This window comes from Perca fluviatilis, chromosome 8 (genome assembly GCF_010015445.1).
Source record: "Perca fluviatilis chromosome 8, GENO_Pfluv_1.0, whole genome shotgun sequence".
In the NCBI taxonomy this organism is placed as follows: Eukaryota; Metazoa; Chordata; class Actinopteri; order Perciformes; family Percidae; genus Perca; species Perca fluviatilis.
Window position 1 is genome coordinate 18,318,750 of NC_053119.1, and position 9,060 is coordinate 18,327,809.

Genomic DNA, 9,060 nt, shown 5'->3' on the forward strand with positions numbered 1-9,060 from the left:
TCCCCACTGTGTCCTACAGCCCTGTTGCTCTGTCAGACTGCAGCAGATTTGTGTAATGACATCAGAGGGAGACTGAGGCCTGGCGACAGTGGCCCAAAGGCGCCCGAATCGTAAACCTAATTGTTGGCTGTCGCAAGTTAACTACATAGCAAATTTCCACATTCTCCCTGTGCTGCTTTAGTATTTGAACGGCGGCAAACTGGGAATAGTGATTTTAAACAGCTTTTTTCATTTGTAAGTAGCTTCTGTAGCCTATATGGGGGGTTGCATGTTGTTCAGATATATTTATACAGATTATTTAAGTATTTCAGTACAAGAAGTTGCTATACCTTTAGTTCTACATCGGTATATCTATATCGCCTTTGCTCAGCTTGTTGCATGCTTAACTTTGCCTTGTAGTGAAGTTTTGGGAACATGAGGACAGGTTACTAGGACATAATGAGGGAAATGATGTGCACATTTATGAAGGAAGATCTTTGCCTTCTTTGCCTGAGGAGCCATTATAATGATGTGTAGGCTGCTTTGGTTACACAGCCATAGTCACTGCACGCAACCACAGTACCTCTGCCGGAGGCACCCACTCTGCCACCACATTCAAAAATACTGTTTGGCCCAGCCAATCAGCTGGCTCCACAGCCCAGGGTTAAGCGGCTTCCCGACCTCAAAGCAAGGGGTCAGTGTGGAGGAAAAACATCACACAAGAGCCACAATTGCAGCCCTCAAACATGAAAAGTCTCTTTTTATTTCTGACAGGGATCCCACTTTTAATGGCCGGGTCTATGTGCTGCATAAACAAACAGTGAGGCTTGGTCTGTGCAGGCAGCCAACAGCGGTGGCTTTGGTGGTGAGCTGGATTACAGGCTACGATGGAGCTGTGGTTAAGATGGCACACACTGAGCTCCACTCAGACTCTGTGACAGTCAATCGAGCTCTCTCCCACTTTGTAACAGCAGTGGTGACTGCAACATTTCCAGATGTCAGAGCTGTGGCTTCTACAGGAGCCAATCCACACTGTAGGCTCAGTTAGGTGTAAAATATTTCTTGCATCTGCTGTTTTAATATAAACTCATACTCTGACTGTGTGTGTGTGTGTGTGTGTTTGTGTGTGTGTATACATATATGTTTAAATCATACACCTTATATGACAGCCTATAAGCAGCCTCCGTTTTTGAGTAAGTCAGCTTTTAAGAGGATTTGTATCACTGTATAAACTTTAAATGCAAAGTCAGGAGTTCCCTGTATACAATAATGTTATATCTAATCCCCCTCATCACATATAGCTCCTGCTTGTGTTTGTTTGTGTGCTGCTGCTCTGATGAATCTGTCTTTTCTCCTCCCATTCCTGCTGCAGTGCCTCCTCTTTCCAACACTGCTAATGACAGTAAGTTTAATTAGTGCCAGCAGATCCCCCCACTAACTATAACTTCATTAACCGCTGTCAACAGGCCAAGCAACGTTACACATAAACACGGCTCATTATGACTCTACCCTATCTTTTGTCTCCTCCCTGCTCCAGAATCCCATACTATTTATCTCTATCTCTCTCTCTTTCTCTCTCTCTCACTCTCTCTTTCTCTCTCTCTCTCTCTCTCTCTCTCTCTCTCTCTCTCTCTCTCTACATATACATGTATAAATCTCACACCATAATAAGGGTCCTCCAGTTGGGATGGATGAGAAGCTGTAAGGTCATTTTTCACAGACTGTGAAGCAGTAAAAGCATGCAAAACCCAGGCTTTTGTTTTAGTTTCCCATTAAAAGGTGGAAACAGCTGTGCTGTGGTGTGTATTTCGTGTGGAAAATCCTGGTTTTGGCGGCTATTATCCAAACAGTAAAGTGATGGTTCATATCAAATGAGTCTTAATCATGAGGCTATTGAATACATGGTGAAACCTGGGTGGAACCCATGTGAAATCCATCTCATATGGATTTATTCTCTGATCCATAAATCTAAAGCATATATCACTACTAACTTTACAGCTCACATCAAAATGCATTGATTGTACAATCTTTAGCAACAAGATCAAATTTCTCTAATAAGGATCTGTGATGTTTAGTATAGGTTTATGCATCCCTAACAGTAGTTCCGGAAACGTGTTAGTAACATTGTGCCGGTAAATCACAGAGTGATTTATAGACTGCAGAGGGTGAGCTTTCATGTATTCATTTTCTTTTCTGGAGAGCTGTGTATATGACATGTAAATGTGATCATTTGTCTGGTCAATTATCCTCCATCCTTACTCTTTGGCAGGCATTGTGCAGTGTATCAGCACTGTTTGATAGAGCGATAACCCCAAGCCTTGTTAGATTCCTGACAGGCGCGGCTTGTCATTCTGTGGTTCTGAAACCTCCCTAATCAAAAAATCTCTTGGAGCGAGCCAGTGGATTCTGCAGGGGTGAGCGTCATCAAAGCCTTTCATGTTCCCTGGCTAAAGGGAGAGAGAGCGAGAGAGAGAGAGAGAGAGAGAGAGAGAGAGAGAGAGAGAGAGAGAGAGAGAGAGAGAGAGAGAGAAAGGGAGGAAGCTTCAGCAGGTATACTGTGCTCTTTGTTTACCCTTTCTCTTACCAATCTGGTGCACAGATGGCCAACAATTATTTCTCTGTGTGCGCATTGCCGCTGGCAAGCCAACATCTTTTCAGAGATTGGTGTAATCCTTTATTATTTATGATTGTCTGGGATTTTTGGATCAAGATTGAACACAATCTGTTGAATAACCGAAAGAAGCAGGAGGCAGCAGTGTGGAATGAAATGCAAACAAAGAGAGTGGAAATGGAGAAGTCAGGGCATCCGTAATGAAGATGTGATGTTCACTGTTAGAAGAACTGCTCCTGAATCCAGCACACTTTAATCCCATTAACACTGACTAAATATACCATTTGTTTTAAGCTTGCCAGTGGTGGTGTTTATGCTAATAGCCTGGTCGCTCCAGGCGATTTCAGAAGACGTTTGGAGGGCACTGGCTAATAATTAGATTTAATAAGGAAGTCAATTTCTATCCTCATTTGAAATAAAAATAAGAGGCTTAGTCTCTCGTAGGACAGGCATTAATTCGTTGATTTGCTCTCGCTTTCTCTCTCAGGGCTTCTGTCTCCATAATTCTTTAACCCGTTTGTGTACTTGTTAAAGGGAACAAAAATACACTGATAGCAATATTCTGGGGACCATACACACCTACACGATCAATCACTCTGATCACATTACTTATTGTAATGAAGGCTGCTGAATGGTGAACAGTGGTGGAATGTAACTAAGTACATTTACTTAAGTACAAATTTTAGGTACTTGTACTACAGTACAGTACAGCTGCAGATTAAGAATTTACAACCAAACCAAATGATCAGTTTAAAAGATATGGTGCATTGTTTGTTACCAATTAAACTACCCAACAGTATTTAAAATAGACCAACTTCAACACCTTTTTAATACATTTTACTGATACAAAACCATCTGGGAAGTTTATTTTAGTTTAACTGATAACAACTCATAGACATCTGAAACATGGCAATGGGCCCCAACGACACACTGCTTTTTTTGTAAGAACTCACAAGCCAGTAAGGTTGGGAACCTTTTAACTTTAGCAACACATTATATTTATAAACTAATCCAATGCTTTTAAGTTAACTCTACATCTGTAGGGTAACTACTAAGTAACTAGAGCTGTCAAATGAATGTAGTGAAGTAAAAAGTATATAGCATATAGTAATTCTTCCCATGGAAATGTTATGGAGTGGAAGTATAAAGTAGCATAAAATGCATAGTATACTCAAGTAAGTAACTCCAAACTGCATTGTAGATGTAGTTAGTTATTTCACTACTGCTTAAGTATAAGTTGATTTAAATACCTCCTCCACCAATGATGCTGAAGTGAAGTGTTGTGGTGCAGATGTGGAGTTGATATACACTTCAGTATGTAGGTGATACTGCCCTGACCTGCCCTGTACAGCAGAGTTCATCTTCCTGGTCGACTGCCAGGCTCGTGAGCAGGGGTTCCAGCTGGAGGAGCTCTCTGATCTGCTGTCAGACGGCAGGCTCACTCTCCGCTGCCCTGATAACTTCCTGAGCTCTCTATTATTCTTCTCAACCCAGTCAAGCTTTTTTTCTTCTCCCAATCCCGTCGCTCTGTCTCTCTTTTTCAACTTAATAATGGAATCAAGTATCCCTCCAGAGCAAGCAGCATAGCTGGCTGCTGGTGAAGGAATCATTTTCGGAGCATGTGTCAGTCAGCAGGTATAGGAGCACTTGTGGAGTCAATTTGGCATGGAGGAGTGGAGCTATATTACTGTGTGCCAGGGAATATGAAATGCTCCTCAGTGAGGCAGAAGTGCTGAAATGCATTATATGAGGAGAGAAGCTTGCGGTCTCATGAGGAGATTTCTGAGATACTACACAGATCACATTGTCATTATGAAGCTGGTTAAAGAGCTCTGCTACTATTCATTACACTCTGCCATAAATTCATCCCAGTGTTGACCTCTACAAAGTTTCTTCTTTACATTTCACACCGTTGATGTTTTTTTCTCACCCGTACACGGTTACATCTCTGTTTGATGTCAGCGAACGTAATGTTCACCCTCATGAGACACTTCACAATTCACAGACTCTGACCTCAGAAGCAATTGCACTTTTCTTGCATGGGCTGTTACCTTGACAACACATTTTCTTTCAAGACATCATTACAGTCATGTGAAGTCATTCCCATGCCATGTGAATTTAATCATGGACCATAACTGAATTTAGGCCTAAAGAATCTTTTTAATCACATTAGCTATTTAGCAAACTGCATTACAGTAACACAATCTTTGTTGAGCAGCTCAAGGTCTTCTCAATCAACTGGTAGAGCTTGACCCTCTGATCAGTTTAATGTTGAATCTTTTTATAGCATTTGTGTCCAGATGGAGGCTGCCAGCGAGGAATAATTCAATGCACATTGCTACTAGCTGTGAGCCTGTAACTAGCTGTAATCTGCAGGTTGTAGATAAAATAGAAATAATGCAGCTATACATTTCCTGAGCTGAGGGTCTGTTGAACAAGCTCTCTCACTGCAGGAATTCTGATTCTGGATTATGCAGTGTGAAGGGTGTGAATTAAATTTAGAAGGGCTATTGTGTGCCACCATCACCTCTCTGAAAGTATGCTGCCGTATTTAAGTGGATAAGAATATAGCCCTCCAGCTCTGCTGTGTGTGGTGGACACAGAACAATCAGAAAAGAAAAATACATCTACAACGTAAGACAGGTGCGTCGGAGGGGGACAAGTAGGTCAAAAGTTGCGAAGAAAACTCCTGCACACTGTCTAACTTGCAAAAATATATAAAGTTTAATAGTAGGCAACGTTTCGGTACTAGACCATCTTTAGGCAAATCACATCCTGAGAAGCCACCTTTTGAAGGAGGTGACTGTTTTTTGTGCACCAATCAACAACTTCCACATGAAATCAGGCATACGTGCATAACATTCATTCACATATCCATTAATAGATAGAGCTTAAACTACAACCCCTCTATAGTAACCATAATCATATTTATGTTCATACCAGAGCAATCTATAGTACATGGATGTTGATTTCTAATGAATCCACACAACAAATTATGTAGAGCATTCATATTCAGGCATATTTCCAAAACCTGCTGGTACCTTATCTATTAATACAATAACACAGAACAATAACAGCATAGCAAGCAGTGGCGGAATGTAACTAAGTACATTTACTCAAGTACTGTACTTAAGTACAAATTTGAGGTACTTCGCTTGAGTCTTTTCTTTTCATGCCACTTTCTACTTCTACTCCACTACATTTCAGAGGGAAATATTCTACTTTTTACTCCACTACATTAATCTGACCGCTTTAGTTAGTTACTTTACAAATTAATATTTTTTTCCACGCAAAACACATGTAGTCTATAAAATACAATGTTTTATTATAAATTAAACTACCTTACAATATACAGGTCGGCAGTTTGCTACAGCTGACATGATTAGCTGATTCAACACTTGATTATCAGAACTGTTTTGATCGTTTCCAGTTTCTAAAATGAAAGAATTCTTCTGCATTGAGTACTTTTACTTTTACTACTTTAAGTACATTTTCCTGATGATTTCCTTACATACTTTTACTTGAGTAACTTTTTTAATGCAGTACTTTTACTTGTAACAGTGTGGTATTGAATCCTTCTTCCACGACCACTGATAGCAAGACACACTTTGTGTGGAAGGACGAGGCAGAACGAGGAGGAAGAGGTGTTGGTGTACTAGCACTGAGACGTGTTACAGATTGGACACAGAGCAGAGCTTCTGAGGCTTTCTGTGTCTTTACAGTCTTTACAGCATCACATTCTTTACCTGCATGGACTCATTGTGCTGAATTAACACAGTGTGATTTATATGACTAACTGTAATTGGAAGATGAGGACATGTCATGGTTGCCAGCAACATGGATTAACAAACACAGCACAGTTTGGATTGTTACCCTGAGCCTTTTTTTAATTGTCATGTTAACTTTCTGGATGTTAACAATGTTCTGCACTTTTCATCATCACTTTATGTTACATTATTAACACACTATTATGTTTAGTACGTATTAGCATGTTAAAGCACTTTCCCCAAACCAAATGATGACAATGATGAAATAGTAACACATAATAATCTTGGCAGATAAAACAAGAGTACATATGCTTTCAAGACATATAATTTGTCTAATTTTGGTGTGTTATAATCGTACTGGCAGCATGCTTTGAATTGTAATAGTGACATGCAATAGGAACATGGAATATGTTGAGAACCTTTTCAACTATAACATATTTTGACACATTTTTCGTTTTCAGATTTGGCAAGAAATTGGTGTGAGATAATCCTCCAGGAAAGGGTTTACATGACATATTTCTGAAACAAATTGTGGCTTATTTACATGAAACAAGATGCCAAACAAGTAATTCAACTCTTTCCAGAAGTGAAAAATTAAAACATAAAAATACTTTAAAATTATTCTTGTGTTCTTTTGGAGGAAAAAATTAACCTAAATTCACTTGAGATTGACCTCTATTTGTATTGTTATTAACGTCTGTATTTATCAGTAAGGCAGTAAAGACTTCTTTTTGTTTTGAGACACTCTTCATGTCTGCATTTTTCTCCTTTGATAAGGACTTTCATCCTGTTTTCATTGATTACTGCCTGATGAGTCATCCTGATAATACTCTACAGGCATTTCATCTTTCCACCCCACAATAGACCCTTTGTTGCATGGTCTGTGTGACTGTGTGACTGTGTGTGTGTGTGTGTGTGTGTGTGTGTGTGTGTGTGTGTGTGTGTGTGTGTGTGTGTGTGTGTGTGTGCGTGCGCACACGTGCATGCGTGTGTGTGCGTGCGTGTGTATGTTTGTGAATTTCTGCCTCCTGCCTGCGAATGACGTGGCTGCGATACATAGCGTGTGTGTGTTTGTTTGTGAATGTGCAGTATGTATGTGTGCATCTCCATGTAAACAGCATGCCAGTACCCTGAAGTGTAAGTCACTGCAGTATACAAACCCAGCCTTTGCAGTAACAGGGCCCTCATTTTCTGCTTCATGAACAGGAAAGTGAGCCTGCATGAGAGAGAAAAATGGCCAAGTGTTTTATTAACTGCAAGTCACAATAATGAGCCAACTCTGTAATCTCCAAAAACATTGAGTAGGTTGATGATGAATAGTTCCACCATATCATTGATCTTTGCTCTGCGGCTGCAAAACCTTGATTTCAAACAGTACCGATACCAATTTCTCCACAGAAATACATGCAGAGTGTGACTGCTTGGACAATAAGCCTCGCAGTAATTCTTATGTGGAACAAGCAAAAATATTTGCTCACTAGCTATATCTGAGCTATGTGGAAAGTGAGTTGCTCCTCAGTTCAAAGTGGCAGGAGTGAGGACAATCCATGCTCTGTCAAGATTAAGAGCCACCTCTGCAAATAGGCCAGTGTGTAATGCCTGAGGGTGGGAGTTTTACTGAGGCTGGGGTTTCCGTGTAAATAAACAGTGTGGGGGTCTCAGTAGGCGGAGGGCCCCCCTCTCCCTGGGGTTTGGCCCGGCCTTTTGTTGCCTTTAATCCAAGCACTCTCTATTGACAAGCATGAGGGGGTGCCTGGCTGAGATTAGCCCGCCAGCTCTTATGTGTGCTTGAGTTTCTCACAGACTGCCTCCATACTTTTGGAAATAACACAGTCATCCCACATCCTCAAGGTGGCTGACAAGAATGACAAGTAAGACCACAACTGGGCAATCTCAGACCTTAACATGACAAAATGACCTTAGCATTCCCAAAAAGATACTGCTATACTAGCTGTGTGAAACATAGCTGGTTGTTTCACAATTTAGTCACTTTATTAAGGTCTTATACAGACCACACTTTAAATTTGCTTTATCGATAAAACCATAATTAAGTTCCATTTTGTATAAGATTACATGTTATAAATGTATAGACTCCAAATGTCTTGCTAATTTAACAGCTTTGAATGTGTGTTATACATTAAAAGACTGTAGATAATTTAATTAGGCTGCTATTTTTATTCATCTGGCTGTTTTTCCTTATTTCACAGGCTTGTTATCACAGCCAAGAAATAACGTACAACCGGTTTAAGTAGCTTTTTAAAAAACAAGAAGACAAGTGTCTTATTTTTTGTGTTTGATTGTGGAAGCACTACATCCCTGCATACAGCATAATATTAATATTACTCTCAGGTTTAATGTTAGAACATTGGCCTTTGTGATAAACAGAACAGGTTCGATTGGCCATAAAAGGTAAAACAGAATCCTTTGTCTGCTACATAGGCCCATATGTAAAGGAAAACTACAGGTTGTAATGTTACAACTGTTTGCATGCTTCCTTTCTTCCTTTGTTTAATGTAGGCTCTCATTACCACGTGGTGGTAACAGATTGTTTGAACTGGGGAGAAAAGCCATTCGAAGCTAATTAAGCAGCCATTCCAGGCTCTATTCACAGGCAGAGGACCGAGGAGCACAGGCATTTGTCAGCGCTTGACCCCGCGTGGTATTGATTGACAACGCTGCTCCGTGAATGACAGGCTCCACGCT